This window comes from Ursus americanus, chromosome 5 (assembly GCF_024610735.1).
Source record: "Ursus americanus isolate L20-20 chromosome 5, mUrsAme1.1.p, whole genome shotgun sequence".
NCBI lineage: Eukaryota > Metazoa > Chordata > Mammalia > Carnivora > Ursidae > Ursus > Ursus americanus.
The window spans coordinates 10,315,255-10,333,758 of record NC_142131.1 but is presented as its reverse complement, the minus strand read 5'-3'; the positions used below and the strand labels follow the sequence as shown (position 1 = coordinate 10,333,758).

Here is an 18,504-nt window from a genome sequence, read left to right as displayed (position 1 = left end):
TTGATCCCTGAGAGTTATAATAACATATCACAAGTGAAATGAATATTTTTTCTAAAAACCTGAACTGCTACTTTGCACACATATTTTTTTTCTATTTAGAAATGAATCTTACTCTGTATTGATAATTACTTCAACAAAGTACTGCACTAGGGTACTGGAATTAGATGTAGAATTGGATGCACGTTAACTGGGACACACATGCACATATACAAATATATATATATTTATTATAATATTTTGTATACATACATATATATTTATTATAATGTTTTAATCATGTATTATCAAGTATTGAAACTTGTTTTCTGTATAAAACTTTTACCAAAAATTATTTTTTCTTCCTATATATTTAGTTATTACTATAGGAAACAACTTAATATATTTTACTTTCTCAGATAAGTAAGTTACTATCACTTTTCCTAACAACATTTAGTTTTTTGGTTAAATAGTTGGGAGATCAAAATTTTCCATAATATTTCTTACCTACAAGAATCAATAGCAAACTACCAAGTTTCTAGAATAACATGGAAACATTTTTCCTGAAAAAAAGGTTTTAGGCATTTATAAGAGAGAAATCAGAATATAAGACATTTGCCATAAGTATTATTAATAAGATAAGGAGTTCTTATATTTTGGAAAAATGATGAATGTATAGGTCAATAATAATATATTTAAAGTAAATATTTATTTCTGACAGACGTCATAAAATCCAAAAGCTATTCAAAAGCGTTTAGCCAGGCCAAACTCAATAGCAGGGCAAAGAATTTGAGTAATTTTTCTGTAGTCAGTAACATTCAGAGACTCCACTTTAGGGATTATTATATAAAATATCCATAGTGTATGCTTATTTTGATTAGTACAGTAAATGAAAAATATGAATTATATAAAAGTTATTGATTTTGCTTTTATATATGTCACTGATGTCAGTGCATTTTCATTAGCCAATCTAAACTGTGAAAAGATGTAATAAAAAGAAAATATTCTAATAAATGAGATAGACATTTCTGATAGAGTTACCAGTGTAATAGAAAAGATCTTATTTAATAATCCTCTATGTTAATGGCTTGCATTTCTCTGTAAGATACCTAAGAATCTCCTTGAATCACACATTTAGTCTGGTGGGCTGGAACTGGCTCTTATTGATTCACAAAGGCCATTGATTCACAAAGATTATGTTAAATCTTCTTGAATTTTATAAGGTGGTTGACATCTCCTCAGTAGCTTGAAATTGGACATGGTGTCAGTATTTACATTATGGAAATCAACAACTGCTATAATCGAGGTTTGTTTGTTTTCCCTGAGAGCCGATTCTTAAACAGTTATTAGCCACACTGCTTGAAATGAATCTGTCGGTGAAATACTGTGTAATTTTCTACAACTATTTCACAATCAATTTCTTAAACTACTGAAAAGAGCAGGACATTTGGTGTCAAACGATGTATGGTTGAGGCCAAGTTGCTTAGAGTCTGCGGACATCACTTAAACCTGCCCAAATATGCTTTAGTGTCATTATTTTTAATGAGATTTTTTTATTCAAAGACATGCAAAGTCTTCTCCAGTTCTAAGACTGTCTGAATCAATTACCATCCATGTTTATACCTCATTCTCCTCCCAAAAGGTAGAATAATGAAACTAATGGTCAAGAGCTGGAAAAAGCAGAACCAGGATGAGTGAATCAGGCTGACTGTCAGAACAGACAAGACCAAGGGTTATGTAGCTTCTGAAGAACTGGCTAACAATGCCCAGACTATTGCACACAGAACAACTGAGCTGTGGCTCATAGCTAGCATGAATAAAGGCTGTCAGATCTTCTTATTTTTTAAAGAACCAAAAAAAAAAAAATGAAATTTTTGTGTGAAAGCTAATGGTTATTAAATGTTGGCAACAAATTTCATTTTTAAGTGTCTGTGTTGTTACACACAGGTCAGTAGACTGGAAATCAAAATTTATTTTGTTAGTCATCAAATTGTTAGTCATCAGTTTGCTACCCGCATTCTATAATCAGGAAGAGGAACAGAAATAACAATAGGGTGTTTCTACAAGAGAAGTGAAAGAAATTAGGGATTTTAATAAAGACCAAGGTTATATTACAGATACTGCTGCTAACAAATAAGTGCCAAATGAACACTACAAAACATTATTTTAAAAATCTGTGTTGTCCTGAAGTGATATCTAAGTTAAACTTTTCTCACTCCAGTCCAAACATTAGTGACTGAGGGAGTTAGTAACAGGGAGCACCAGAGAAAAAGAATCCATTAAATTAAACATTGAATTAAAGTCAAAGTACTACAAGTCACTGGTTATGTATCTAGAAGGCAATTTGTTTAATGTAAACTTAAAATAAAGGCTTAATATGAAAAATTTGAGTCCAGAGACTCAAGTATAAATCGTCAACATTGTAGTTACTTAGAATATATTCTCTGGCACTTTTCTCAGGTATATCTTTATGCATATTTACTTTGTATAGGATAATAAATATGCACAATAGAAAAGATTATCACTAGGTAATTTCAGCAAATCGTGAAACAGCAACGCTCTGATCCTAACACGGTGTTGTCCACACTGAACTTCCCAGAAAAATTATTTAAACCATCTTGACAAAGCTTTCTCTAAAAACATATTATATAGTCCTCTAAACTTTCACCAACTTAAAATTTGCAAGAATTGATACTTAGTTTTGATACAGATTTCACTTGTTCTCTAGCCAAATACATATTTTAAAGTTCTTTAATGTGTTTCAAATTTTATTTAAAATAAGATAATTCAAATTTAGATGGCATGAGCTTCACAAATAATATGGCACACGATCAATCAATTTTCTAGAAGAGATTTGATTTTGCTCTGCAGATGTCAGCTGAAAGCCTAAGCAGATAAATGAACTTAAATATAATGAAATGCTCAGAGCTCAGCTATAGGATTCATGTTATCTCTTTTTGAGTTGAAAAAAAAAATGGGATTCTATTTTAGAATTACTTAAAACTTGTGTTTGAAGTTGCAATATAAATCCTTAGCTAGATAGACAGTTTATTTAGGTGTTTCCTCTTCTTGTTTATGAAAAATAATCTTTTTATCTCTGGCCAGGAAACATAAGCCAGAAACAGCTCAAGATCTGTGATAAGTTATATAAATAGGAATGCATTCACTTTCTGAATATAACTTTGGCAAAGAGTACAAGGCTATATAAATTAATAGATATTATTATATTGGAAATAATACATCAAAAAGGAATTACAAAATGGCACAAAAACGGTCATAATCATATAAAGCTACACTCTTTTATGGAGATATTGGTGGAAAGTGAGCTGCTCCTAGAATCAGTGATTCCGTCTCTGCCACTGAGTATCTCATTAGATGGGACTCTGGGTGTTAATACCTGCTCTGTAAAAGGAAAGGTTTAACTAGTTTATATCAAAGGATCACTAAATCAATACATATTAATTAGCTATGGATAATATATTTACATACTTTTTTTCTCCAAGCTTTTATTTAAATTCCAGCTAGTTAACATATAGTGTAATATTAGTTTCAGGTGTACAACTTAGTGATTCAACACTTCCATGCAACACCTGGTGCTCATCGCAAGCACCCTCTCTTAATCCCCATTACCTATTTGCCCCTCCCCCACTCACCTCCCTGTCCATGAACTAATGAATGGATAAAGAAGATGTGGTATATATCTATATATACACAATGGAATATATTTATATATTTTTTATGATAATCATACCATTTAAATATTTTCACTACACCTAAAATTTGTTTTTAAATATTCCTAGTCCTTTACTTTTATGTTATTATGGTTTTATTAGTGACACACAGAAAAATTGTCTGATGCATGAAATAAGAATTTTCAATGATTTTCAAATGGCTTTAGGTTTTTCTAAGCAGTTATGAATTTCCTCATACTTTTTCCCAACATTTTCAAATATTTTCTACTTATTTTAGGGAGGATCGTAGTGTTATTTCTAAAGAAATCCAAAGCAGAAGGTACAACTGTTTGGTGAAAATATATAAATATATGGCAAATACAGAGTTTCCTTTAGGGTAAAAGACAGGGGATTTTCAAAGAAACTACAAAACATGTTTCAGTGTGTTACTGTAATGGAATAAAGCACACGTTATGGAGATGTTTCGTAACATCATCATCAAATCAGTTTGGTTAGAAAGTCCCCAATCAAACCTAAGTGTTAAAAGGTCCAGAACATTGAGGAGGGATGTCAAATTCCCCAAGCAGTTCATTTCATCATGAGTCACAATGCTTGGGCAATGCAAAGTTATTTCATAACACTCTAACTACCACAGAGGAAACGTCATGCTTCCATCAGCTCCTGACCAGTCAGGGCACTATCCTATTGAATAGTTTATCTGTCTTTGGGTCTCTTTGCGGTGGATCAGCCTCATTTGCTCTTGTAACATTCTTCTGCTGGGTTACTTAAGGATATAAGAAAACCAATCTCCAAAGTTTTCCTATTACATAGATCCAAAAAATAAAACAAAATGAAGATCGATTCTCCAGTGCGTCACCTTTTTCTTTCACAATTGCTGCTTCTTGTTCTATTCTCCAGTAAATCCCTGCCCTCCACATAATCTATTTGCCATCACAATATGCCTCTTCATTGTCATATTCAGTGTCTCACACACTGTGAGAAATCCAAGGACCTACTTCCTGTGCACACCAAGTTAAATGAGAAAAATGGATTAAGGGAAACGTCAAATCCACCATATACATGGTGGAGAAAGAAGAGAGATTCATAAATCTATTTGAACATAATTTTGTTCTGTCACTCTGAATTATTTCTAAACAGGTTACTCATTTCAGTAGCTGTATAACTGTTTCCTTTTATCAACTTCCATCCTTTTCTAGAATAAATTTTGGCATGTAGAAGCATTGTTCTGATCCTGAAGCTTTTTGTAAACCAGACTCTGATTAACATTTTTTTTTCTTAATCAAGTCATAGGTATTGGAGTCATTATATTTAGGTCTTTCAAAAAAGGACTGTTTTTTGGTAGATAATGCTGATACACCTTAAAAATAGGCAGTACTGTGAATTCTTGATTTATACTCTCAGTCGACCTTTAATCCTGCTTGGAAACTCTTTTGTGTATCTCTACTCACTGACCTCACTCACATATCCCATTGCAGGTATTCCAAGCATTTGCCAAATTCCCTGGGCTAACATCCCCAATTACCTTGCCCTTCCTTACATAAAGGTGGACCTCTGGACTACAGAGGTGGCATTTCCACCCCTTAAGGAAGCCCCTGCTTTGTTGTCTTCTTCACAGCCCCAGACCTAGCCCAGCCCCTGGCACAGGATGAACTCTATAAATGTTGCCAGAGAAGTGAATGTGCAGAAACACACTTATTCATTTTTGCCAAATGTGGAATTATGTGATTTAAAGTACTTTGCTGCTTCAATAAAAACTTTTTTAATGAAAAATTCTGTATTTGGTTTTTATTCTGTCTAATAGGAGTGCCATGTGTATTACTACAATATTTGTATGAAACATATTCTGTGTTAATTATTTTCTGTAAAATAATCAGCTTACTAATTTTGAAACTGACAGCAATTTTGTTGTAGGCATCTGGTCTAGAGAAAAAAGAAACAGAGAAAATATTTGCCAGCTGAAGAAACTACAAAATGTGTTTAGCAGCACTGATTCTTTCTAGTAGTGACTTTTATTAATGGGAATCTGCTGATGGATTGATTACAACACATACGGATTCTACAAAGTATCAAGTTCTTTTATTTTTTTTTTAATGATGACTATTAAGCAAAAACAAAGAGTTTTAGGAAGATGCCTACAACCTACCCCAACATTGTTTCTTTAATTTTTATTGTTTTAAAATGATACTAACATTTAGAAGACTGTACAATTTTCTCAAGCACTACTGAAAAAAATATATTTTAATGTAAGATCAGCTTGTCACATTGTAAAAATTTATACATGGCTATAAAATAATTTCTGCAGGAAGTTTACAGAGTTCTATTGAGAAGAATAAGATAAATGGGATAAAACGTAAAGTCATAACTTTAGCTGCAGGTAATAATTTTACTTTAAGTAAGAGCCACTGGGCGAAAGGAAAAGAAAAAAAGGAGTTGCTATTAAACCGAGTTATCAAAAACAGTGTAATATAGAATCCCTTGTATTTTAGATTATGGAAAGAATATCTGGATATCACATGATTGTTTTAGCTATTTAATTTTGTCCAAGTTTTTAACTGGCACAAATATCATTGGATATCTGAAACAAGGAAGTTCTAAATCTGAACTCAGTTATTTGGTACTGCAGCTTAATTAATTTTGGCAAATTTCTCTGAAATGTTACAAAGGCCAAGGAAACGCAATCTATGTAATTCATTCAACAGAATCTATATCATCCAAGCACCCAAGAATTCCCAATTCCTTTATTATACTATCACTTTATGATGTTATTTTATACAGAAGGACAAATGGATGCTTCTACTGCTTTTACTATCCCTAGAGTGACATCAAAGGGCAATATTTCCTTCATGAGTGTGTTTCAAATGAGGGATGAGAGAATGGGACAAGCAACATGAACCATACTTTTATTATGACAACAATTTGGTGTTGACAATGAAAATGTATACTGCCTGAAAGAAAACCAATTTATTCTTGGAAAGAAATTAATGATGAGGTAGCAACCGCCAGCCCATTCTCTCTCTGTAACGCATTCTGTTTGACAACCAACATGGTCATTGGATGACGGTTTGGGGGACAAAAGAGGAGGCAGGATAGAATCAAGTGACTGTAAATGAGTTCTTCATAAAAAGCATTTGACTGATATTCTGTCCAGAAAAACTTAATCAGTAAATAGAGCTAAGTAATCCCATTGCTGAGGTAATGAGGTCTGGTACAAACGCACGTGAAAACAAGAAAGCAGCAGGCATTTACCCACTAACAGAGCAGTGACTTGTCACTGGCAAGTTTTTGGTGCTGACCTTAATTGCAATGCCCAACTTCATGATCCAGCTGGATAAAGATGCAGAGTAAGGAGCAACAGGAGGACAGAAATCACCAGGACTGCTGCACCCACATCTTTTCCACTTCTTATTCCCCAAATTTTCCAAGTCTATTCATTGGGCCTTTATGATTAATTACTTCCTTTATTCCCAACAAATTATTTGCCATTCGGTAAGAATTAGCTCTCAGTTTTATATACCTTACTGTTTCAGTTACTTTATCCTCTCTCCTGAAATTTAGGTGGTTATGTCTTATCAAAACTAAAATTGTTCAAACTATATAGAAGTAAGGTCTTTTAAGGAATGAGAAAGCCTTCATGGCACATTTAAAAATTCTACCATCTAGGCGGGACTCTAAGGTACTGACAAGGAGTAACAATGGTGCATTAGAACACTAAAGTTTTCTTATTGTTGTTGTTGTTTGACTTTTTTTTTTTTAGTAAGTTTTTAATTTTAATTTCAGTATAGTTAATATACAATACTATATTTGTTTTAGGTGTACAACATACAGAAGGCTGAAGTTCTTAAGATATGGTAGAAATGATCTTCTCTCAAGAACTGAGAAAATACTTCAGGATTTTACTTTCATTTAGACCCCTGAAGTGACAGCACCAGTCTCCCCCAATTGGAGGAAATAAGTGTGACAATGAACACTGAAAAGAAGCGTAAGAATTTACAACTTATATAATGTGATTTGATTGGTTCTCAAACTATTGAACACTATTTCCCACATATGTCAACAAATATATTGTGTTGAAATATAGTCTTCAGAAAATCATATTGAACCACAAGCCCTATCTTGAAGGTAGAGCACATTCATTTATTAATGCATAAAAGGAACATCATTCAGCATATTAGTGGGGGACAGAGAATAGCCCTTGGCTGTTTGGGATGTGCGTTGGTGAGGGCAAGCTGGTAGAATTATCAGACTGACAGCTGCAGTGTGGTTTCCCTTCCTACCACTGAATACTGGTTTTTACTAGGGGTCTATAATTTTGCTCTTTCTCTTGTCTCTCTGAATGTTTTCCTTGGCTTATTTCATCTATGGATTGTGAAAATGTAAATGTCTTATTTACGAGAAGTCAATCCCAGGTATATGGCTCCAACTGTGAACCTGTAGAAAATAGAATTTCTAGCCTGCTCCAACATGCTTTCCAACTTTTGGTTTTTATATAACCCATAACTAAAAGGAATTGTTAAAAGGACTTTTAAAATATTTTATATAGTCAAAGCCCTTATTCTGGTACAGTATGCTTACTCACTCCCCAGATTTTTAAATGATTTGGGGTAAGGCTGTTGAGAAGAGAGAAAAAGGAGAGATGACCTTCTCCTTGATCTCTTGCCAGAAGGGATCACGGTATGCTGTCACATGGGCCTTTGAAATATGTGACAGACTCTGTCAATAACTTATTTCCTACATGAAAATTCTAGTATCCAAGTCCCAAGTCTTTTGCCTTATGCTCTTCTCATATATTACTGGTATCTTGGTACCAGCTGGCATTTCAGATATCTAAGCCATAATTTGGAAATTGTAGCCTGAGACTGCGATCATCTAAGCAACCATATTAGGAGACAGAGTTAGTTGATTGACTATGATCAATCCTATGGAAACACCCAATCGAAAGTATTCTCTTCAAGCTAAACCACATCTAAGTTATTCTATGGAAGTAAGAAACGACAAAATTTTTTTAAAGCTTTATGGAGTAGTTGATTCAATAACCTTTCTTGGCAAACTCAGTATCTAGTCATGCTTACTGCTTAAAATTTCATTATTATATATTTGCTTTTTATTTTAAATTCAGAATTATTTTAGTGTATATAAAAAATCTCCAAATGTAATAAATTCCCAGTCACCTGAACTTATATTAGAATAGCTTTATGCAGATTAATTCAATACATAGTTTGCATATTGATCAGTGTTCCTCTTTTTTTTTCTTTTTTTTTTCCTGAGAGGTCAGAGAAACAAGGGAATTTCTAAGGTTATTTATATACTTTCTACCACTTGTTACAGGATTGGGTCTTGAAAGTAGTAAGGCAATAAACAGCCAAAAGCATGTAATGAATATAACTTGTGAAATTTATGAATTTTTCCCGTAGCTCTTAAATATAGCAGTATAAACATTTGTTCTGAATACTAAATTTCAGTCTTGGAATCAAAAAAATGATGAAAATCAATTTATTTCCCTGGCTAAAGCATTTAAAATAGCCATTTTTCCTCTAGGAAACACTATAATAAATTAACATTTTAAAAAATCATATACATGTATTTATACAGATTTTGAAAGATAATGCTCAAGATAGGAAATAACTGTAAGTTACTAAGTTACCAAATTATGGAACTAAGGCAACTTTCTCAGGTGGCCAGGATGAATTTATAGATGTTCATTCTGGATGTTCCCAAGTGTCTCACTTCATTATTATGGTTCATTTATTTTTAAATCAGAACTTAGTCTTACATTTTCATTCTAACAATACCTTAGGCAGGTACAATCTAGTAAGCATTGATTTACAATTCTGTGGGTACTGGGTGCAAGTTGGTTCTTGATCTATACCAGCTGATTAATTAATAAGTTGCTGGGAAGATAAGATATCTCTATTGAGATTCAAGCCTTCCTTATTGGCATGGTTATCCTCTGTTTCCACATAAGCTAAATGGTAAAAAGGATTTCCAGTGGTACCCAGACTGATAAAAAAAATTGTTTCCTCCGTCCAGCTTGCTGCCCTGCTTCTTTGATTGCTCTAAAGAACTAACCCTGAATCAGACTTCGAAGTCTTTCTTCAATACAACTTTGCCCTTTTTCATGACTCCATTCTCTATATCTTTGCACCTGTGCCCCAGCCTCCACCATAATGAATACAGGCCTTTCATCCTTTTCCTTAGTTTTACAAAGAGATAGATAAATCAGTCTTTGCACTTATGAGATTGACAACATAGAGAACCAAATGAGCAGTAATAATACTTTCTGATTACTGTTCTATTAGAGACCTAAATCCTTTATAAAGAGAATAGAGAAAAGATACCCATGTCAATCTCTGAGAAAGGGACAGGAGTGAGGAATTGTGTCCAACTGGAACTTACCTTTAAACTGAGACTTGAAAAACGAATAAAATTGATTCAGAAGGAGAAAAGAACAAAATGCATACCAACAGAAAAAAAAATTAGGATATGTCACTGTCACTGATTGCCATGAAGTCTTCCCCACTGGTCAAAAGCCATTCTAGATACTTTGCAGAACTTATTAGTCTCAGTGAGAAAGAACCAAGAATTGGGAAGTAGGTTGACCAAGGGCAGCCGCCTATCAGCTGTGCTTCCAATAGCTTCTTTTTTGAGCCATACACCTGTGAATGATTTCTCAGATATTTGCCCTTTATATGTTCACATTCCACAATGAAATATAAATGACAGGAGCTGCTAGGAAATAATACTGTGACACAAGGGTAACTGGATTATGATTTCAGGAAACACTGCAGCACCAGAAGGTAAATATCAGCATCCCCAGCAAGGGAAGAAATACTCCATCATGGAAATATCATGAAGTTTAAAATACCTAAATGCAGTAGTCTAGCTACCCAAAAACATTAAAGAAAGATGCGTGTTTTTTTAAAGAAATATTACAGCTGTGTTGCTCATTGGTCAAAACAGAAACAATTTGGAAATGTTTTTGGCATAAGACTAAATTTAAAACAAGTAAGCCGTTTGTAGAAAGAATTTGGAGTGAATGTCATGATCTTCAAAGTTGTATTTTTTAATTACTTTTCCTTGTGTGACTTTGACTTGGTCCAATATTCCAAAACAATCCATTTGAATAACAATGATGAACTTATATTTCCTACCAAAGGTCTATTTTAGTCTCTACTTTTATTGAAGGCTCTATTGGGAGCCTGGTCTAATTCAAATTCTGCAAGCTCATGCAATTCACAAGAATTTAACCTGCAGAGGGTTACCTTAATTTTATATAGCCTTTTATCCTCACACTCATTTAAAATTGAAAGATTTTCATATCTGAAAGATGAGTGCAGTAACTAACATCCAAGAAATGGTAATTTTGTGTTAGTCTTAAAACTGGAAAAAAAAAGTTGATGCTCAAAGATGTGTGAAGACACAATCTGTTTATTTGTTAAGAACCATATTAAAAATCATACATTGTTATATATACAATGGAATACTACGCAGACATGAAAAGGATGAGATTGTGCCGTTTGCAACAACATGGATGGACCTGGAGAGTATTATGCTAAATGAAATAAGCCAGACTAGCAAAGATAAACATCATATGATTTCACTTATATGCAACATCTAAGAAAAACATCTAAGAAAAACAATGAATGAACAAACAAAAAGTAGAATCAGACCTATAAACAGAAAGAACAAACTCATGGCTGCCAGAGAGGAAGGGAGTGGGTGGATGGACAGAATGGGTGAAGGGGAGTGGCAAATACAGGCATCCCATTATGGAATGAATAAGCCACAGGAACAAATGGCACAGCATAGTGAATGATACTGTAATAGTGTTGTGTGGTGACAGGTGGGAGCTACATTTCTGGTGAGCATTGCATAACTACAGAGAAGTAGAATTGCTATGTTGTACATGGAAACTAATGTAACTGTGTATCAACTATATTCAAATAAAAAAAATCAAGGCAAAAAAATCATACATTTAACAAAGCAACTAATGTGTGCTTTTGTTTTAATAGAAAGATATACTTTGAGATGCCTGGCCTGCTCAGTTGGTTAGCATCTGACTCTTGATTTCAGCTCACATCAAGATTTCAGGGTCCTGGGATCCAGCCCCCAGGTTGGGATCCACACACTGTGAGCACAGAGCCTGCCTGTCTCTCTCTGTCCCCCTCTGCCCCTCCCCATCTAGCCCTCCCTGCATTAGCACTCTTTCTCTCTCTAAAATAAATAAAAATAAGTAAATAAAAAGATAGATATACTCGACTAATGAAATATTTAGAACAGAATGACAACCACACAGATAAGAGGTGAACTAGAGATGTCACTTGATTTGATTTCTGCAAGGCTTGTTATTCCTTCCTACATTTAAATCTACAAGCTAGAAATTATAGCCTTGATTATTAAATTGTGAATGAAGTACTCACAACCTGCTAGTTTAAGGGGTTGCGTGCCAAAAGAAAAGCCTATCCCAAAAGAAAAGCCTCACTGATCCAGCAAAAGCCTGCGAAACTTAAGAGGGTATATTAAGTGATATTCCATTGTTAAACATAATTTTATTTAATGACAAAAATGAAGAAATAAGTATATTGTTCATGAAATATGCAAATTAATTAGAATATCATCTTATATTCTGAGTAAGAGGAAATAATTCAAAAGTTTTTTAGTCACTTACAGTAACAATGGAAAAGAATACTTATCCTCCCAACACAAGATGAAATTACTAAGAATAAATTGAAGATAACACAATAAATACCAACAAAATAAATAGAAAGTGGGAAACTCCTGCTATATATTAAACAATGGCAAAACCAAATGAATTTTCGAAAATCTAAGTGATGACAAGTTGAACATGAATCAACACGAATCATCATCATAAGCAAAGCCAGTGTATTATCGGTACTGTGTTTGACAGGCAAAACGTCTAGCAAAGCAACTTGCATGGTGTACTATTAGTGTATCACATGTTATATGCTTACTTATAATAGTGTATTATATTGTATATTACATACTTTGTAAGTGTATATAAAATATTAATACTATATTTAATGTTGTTATATGTTGTGTGTATGTAGAGCATTTGTGTATTACTTTAATTTTTCCTGTATACAACATACAAACACCACTCCAGAAATAATTGTACATTATTTGCATTTATAGAAAGAGCTATGCTTTCTTAAAAGTTTAGTAATTTTAGAAATTTAAAGAAAGAATAAACTCAATAGGCTAAATGGCTCCCTAACAAACATATATACCTTTACCTTCCCTATCATCTACCTACCTACCTATGTGTATATGTGTGTATACGTGTTTGTGTGTGTGTGTGCATGTGTGTGTATCTTTTACCAGCAAAAGGAAACTTTCAGATGAGGGTGTGTTAGCTTAATTATGGTCTTGAAAAATATAAAGAATATTTAAATTCCAAAAGAAGTGACTTTGAAGCAGGAGTACTTTAGTAAGCTACCTCAATGATCACGATGATCAAAGTTTAAATGAAGCTTTTTGTTTAAGTTAAGACATCCTGAGGATGTTTGTAAAAATTAAGTACAAATCTGTATCATGGTGCTTTGAATATTCACTTGAGTAAGAACAATTAAAGTACAAAAACCAATGAAACTCAGCACCAAAAAGAGTCTAAATGATTATTTATGTTAATACCCACTTTTTAAAGGATACAAATTTGAGCCTGAAGGATGTAAATAGTCTATCCATAGACAGAACTGAAATTTTATTTTGACCTACCTTGTATATCAAATTCCTAAAAAATTCTTAAAAATTCTCTAAGCCAGTGTTCTCAGTTTGGATCAATGTAGAGACAAGTTTTAAAGAGATTAAGAACATTTTCTCAGAACCTGCAAAATAGATCTGTGAACTCCAATTTGAGAAACACTGTTATAGACCATTTCCAATGAAAATTCTTAATTCCAAGCAAATTTAAAGCAGTCATGTAGTCATTTTACCTCACACTTGTACATTTCTTTTGTGGTTGTTAAATTATCCTTTAAGTAAGAAACATTCGGAAGATTTGTCAAATATAAGGATAGCATATGTATTCCCCACTAAAAGATAAAGAACAAAAGTCATAAGTAGAACTCATAAAAAAATTAAAAAAATCTACATGAACTGAATGTATCTTTCTCTTAAAAATCATTTTGGTGAAGATGTTGTTTTACAGAATTGTTGGATAACTTTAGAATTGCTAACACATAGAGCATTACGTACTTTTATTAATCTCAATAATGACCAGCGAATCCTTAATCTAAGTGTTAATCTTGATTAATACAAAGTGTTTATCAATTTAACGAGAGTATAGTTCCTATTGTATGAATATTGATATTAAAACAATTAGGGTGCAATGACAAAATAGGACAGATACATTACTTTAATTATAGTAGAATTAAAATAATAAAACTAATGGATCATATAAATTTATAAAATAATTAAGACTTGAATATTTAATTTTTGGCTTAAATATTTTAATGCTTCATAATAATCATCAGGGGGCAAAGGATTCAAATGTCAAGTGTTTGAATGTATTTTCTAGAATAATTGCAAGCAAATCTAAAGTTTAAATCAATTATGCTCTTAAATATAAACATCTGAATACAGGTAAAAGAATTAAGATATAATAGAGATGAGAACTAAAAGAGCAAACTTCCTAAAGTACCAACATAAAAAAAAAAAACCACCAAGAGGCAGAAGACTACATATGATTCTAATGAAGAAACAGCAATTTATGTATAACATGTTTATGCATATAAAACGTCATTTTAAAATACATTTATTTATCTATCTAATCACTTCCCTTGAAGAATTCTTAAGAAATTATCTATCACTTAGTAGTGGAACTGAGGATCTACTTTTTGCATGTTGATTTTTTTCTCACCATGTTAAAAAATAAGAAAATCAAGTATAACCATTCCAGTCAATAAAACAACACTTGGCTATTATGAATCAAATCATAGTAATTATAAAAATGGGGTTTTTTCAGCTAAGACTAAAGATTTTATAAAACTATATTTTGAGGGGCGCCTGGGTGGCTCAGTTGGTTAAGCATCCAACTCTTGGTTTCGGCTCAGGTCATGATCTCAGGGTTGTGAGATTGGGCACCATATCGGGCTCAATGCTCAGCGCAGAATCCACTTGAGATTCTCTCTCTCCTTCTGCCTCTGTTCACCCCCCCCCACGTGCATTCACCTTCTCTCTCTCTCTAAAATAATAAATAAATAAAATTCTAAAAAAATATTTTGATATGTCTTATAATTTAAAATTGTATCTTAAACTATGCCATTGGGTTAGATGTTTGCTTCAGGATATTGTAGGTTGTCCGTTGATAATTTTATTATAAGTGTAAAAAGAACTTTGATTTTTTTTATATCTTGTAGTCAGTTTTAAAGTTTAAACAGTCAGTGTAAAGTTTCAAACTCCCCTCTTCATTCTTAAAGTCTTATGAAAATTACAAAATAATTAAAATATGTAATCATGTGTAGCTTCTGAAGAAATACCAATGAAAAGTTTGCAACCCCAAACCACATTAATACATTCACGTAGTCTCTTAAGTTTGTAAATATATCTTTTATTTGTCCCCATTAGGTTACCCTTTCACTATTTTGTAATACTGTTTTAAAATTAGAATCTACCTATATTTTTTCCTCCTATTTTATTTAATATGGCTTGGGAAGAATGACCATTCATTAAAACATAATCTAAGACTTTTTAATTTTGCTACTGATGGCTATATTTTTAGAGCTTTAAAAAAAATCCTACACTTAAATAGATGTTTAAAGTTAGTAAGCCATCACAATTTTCAGAAAGGAAAAAAGTTTAAATCATGAAGCTTGGCAATATGAAAACTATCTAAATGATTCTCACTGTGTTCAAGAACCTTTTGCTTTGCAAATCACTTAAACTTTGTACCTGTAATTGCAGTACTTGGAAGGCCCTTCACATTTTAACACAGTGATTATATGCACACTAAACTATGTGTACTAGGTGCTCAAACCTTTTATTAGAGACAACAACCTCCAATAATCAACAGAGGCTATGAAAATCTCTAAACTATTTTCCTGAATTTTATTAACCACAGTGTTTCAGAGAGATGTAAAACAGATACTTAAAGAACAGATCTTTGGGGAGTTTGCTCTTGTCTTCATATCATGTGAATCTCTGTCTCATCAGCATTCATACTTCCTTATTTTCTTTCAGAGTTTCAGTAGCTTTGCAGAGTGCAAACATCACGTGGAAATGCTACATTACATGCATTAATGTGTTCGTTTCATTAATTCCATAAACGAAATTACTTTTCACATATACCACATGTACAAATTTCCAATGTATTTGGAAGTGAAAGGCAACTAACTCTAGAGCTACTTTTTATATCCTAGGTCTCACGGTTTTTAGAATTCAATCACTTGTCACTTGAGGGGGAGAGTGTAGATATGTAAGCAGTAAAGTAGCAAGGTAAATTCCTCCCGGAGAATTCAAAATAAGTCTTGTTAAAAACAGCTAAAGCACAGTAATCGAAAGAAAGTATACCATTAACTTTATCAGTGGTCAGAAGTTTGTTTCACCTTGTTACTCTTTGGAATAAAATGCTTAAGAATTTGTGAAGCAGTTTATAATGATTATGGAAGGAAAGTGGATAAGGCGAAACATAAAAGGAGAGTATTGATGAACTAGTTATTAAAAGGCTCTGCACTTTCTCTATTTAGGAAAGTCTATAAAAAGCATGTATGAATTCACAGTTGTTAATCATGTACAACTCTATCTGGATTCTAATTTATTGAGCTCCATTTCAACCATACCATTTATTTTGTGTTTTGGTATTGATAGTGAATGAAGAAACATAAAATACAACTTAGGGAACAAAAGTACCAATTCCAACGCTTATATGAAGAGGCAAAAGACCAGAAAGTCAACACAATATTGATGGAGAAGAAGAAAGTCAGAGGACTGATACCACCTGACTTCAAGACTTACTATAAAGCTAGCATTAGCAAGACAACATGATGTTGGTGAAGAATAGACAAATAGATCAACAGAACAGGTAAAGAGACCAGAAATAGATACACATAAATATAGTCAACTGATGTTTGAGAAAGAAGCAAATGTAATATAATGGAGCAAAGATAGTCTCTCTCTCTCTCTCTCTCTCTCTCTCTCTCTCTCTCTTTTAAGAGTCTCCCAGTGCCATCTTATGCCGGAGGTTGCTAGGAGAACCCGACTATGCATGTGCCGAAACCTTGCTTCTGTTCTCTGATGTGGTGCCTCACAGGTGCCCCGGAGACATTCTTTTCAACAGATGGTGCCAGAACAACTAGACAACCATATAAAGAAAAGAAACTAGACAGAGATCTTGTATCTGTCACAGAAATTAACTCAAAATAGATGATAGATCGAAATGTGAAATGCAAATCTATACAACTCATAGAAGATAGGGCGCCTGGGTGGCTCAGTGAGTTAGGTGTCTGCCTTTGGCTCAGGTCCTGGGATTGAGTCCTGCATTGGGTTCCTTGCTCAGTGGGGAGCCTGCTTCTTCCTCTCCTCCCTGCTTGTGCTCTCTGTCACTATCTCTGTCTCTCTCGAATAAATAAATAAAATCCTAAAAAAAAAAAAATAACATAGAAGAACATCTAGATAACTTTGGGTTTGGCAATGACTTTTTAGATATATCACCAAAGGCATGAACCATGAAAGAAATAATAGATAAGCTGGACTTCATTAAAAATAAAAAGTTATGCTCTGGAAAAAAGACACTTTCAAGAGAATGAGAAGGCAAGCCACAGACTGGGAGAAAATATTTGCAAAAGACATATATGACAAAGGAGTGTTATCCAAAATATACAAAAACCTCTTAAAGCTCAGCAGCAAGAAAACCTACAACCTGACTAAAAAATGGGCCGAACACCTCAACACACATCTCACTGAAGAAGAGATGAAGATGGCGAATATGCAAACTACAAGATGCCCTACATCCTATGTCATCAGAGAAGGGCAAACTAAAACAGCAATGAAATATCACTACGTAACTATTAGAATGGCCCCAATCCAGAACACTGACAGCACCAGCTGCTGAGGATGTGGAGCAACAGGAACTCTCGTCCCGCACTGCTGAGAATATAAAATGGTACAACCACCTTGGGAAGCAGTTTGGCAATTTCTTACAAAACTAAACATACTCCTGTCATAAATCCAGCAATCATACTCCTTAGTACTAACCCAGATGAGCTGAAAACTATGTCTACCCCAAAATCCACACACAGATGTGGATAACAGCTGTATTCATAATTGCCAAAATTTGGAGGCAACGAGTGACTGAATAAATAAACTGGTACATCCAGACAATGGGATACTATTCAGTACTAAAAAGAATGAGTATCAAGCCATGAAAAGACATGGAGGAATTTAAGTGCTTATTGCTAAGTGCAAGAAGCCAATCTGAAAAGGCCACATGCCGTATGCTTCCTCCTACATGACATTCGAGAAAAGGCAAAACAATAGAGACAGTAAAAAAACAAACAGTTCTTGCCATGAGTTAGTGGGGAGGTACGGATGAATAGCCTGAACACAGAGGACTTTTAGGAACGCAAAACTACTCTGTACCATACTCTCGTGGTGCATACATGTTGTTATACATCTGTCAAAGCCCACAGAATGTACAAACTAAGAGTGAGCTGTAAACTACGGACTTTGGGTGATAATGTGTCAATGCAGGTCCATCAGTTGTAACCAAGGTATAGCTGTGGTGCACGATGTTGATAACGGGGCTCTGCATGTGTGGGGGCAGGGAGTATATGGCAAGTCTCTGTCCCTCACTCTCAATTTTGCTGTGAACCTAAAACTGCTC

The 18,504-nt window shown here is 33.6% G+C and overlaps 1 protein-coding gene and 1 long non-coding RNA gene across 3 annotated transcripts in view; one reads left to right on the top strand and one right to left on the bottom strand.

Annotated features, from left to right (window-relative positions):
* The window catches only part of LOC123799275 (uncharacterized), a 106,513-nt gene extending 89,719 nt beyond the window's left edge, over window positions 1-16,794 (top strand). For both annotated transcript variants that reach the window (XR_015724369.1, XR_006781551.2), the window contains 2 exons: window positions 7,479-7,647; window positions 16,491-16,794. This is a non-coding gene — a long non-coding RNA (uncharacterized LOC123799275). The remainder of the gene's footprint in view (window positions 1-7,478; window positions 7,648-16,490) is intronic.
* ST8SIA4 (ST8 alpha-N-acetyl-neuraminide alpha-2,8-sialyltransferase 4) overlaps window positions 1-18,504 on the bottom strand; it is a 91,637-nt gene that overhangs the window by 29,473 nt on the left and 43,660 nt on the right. The gene's annotated exons all lie outside the window — the stretch shown is intronic.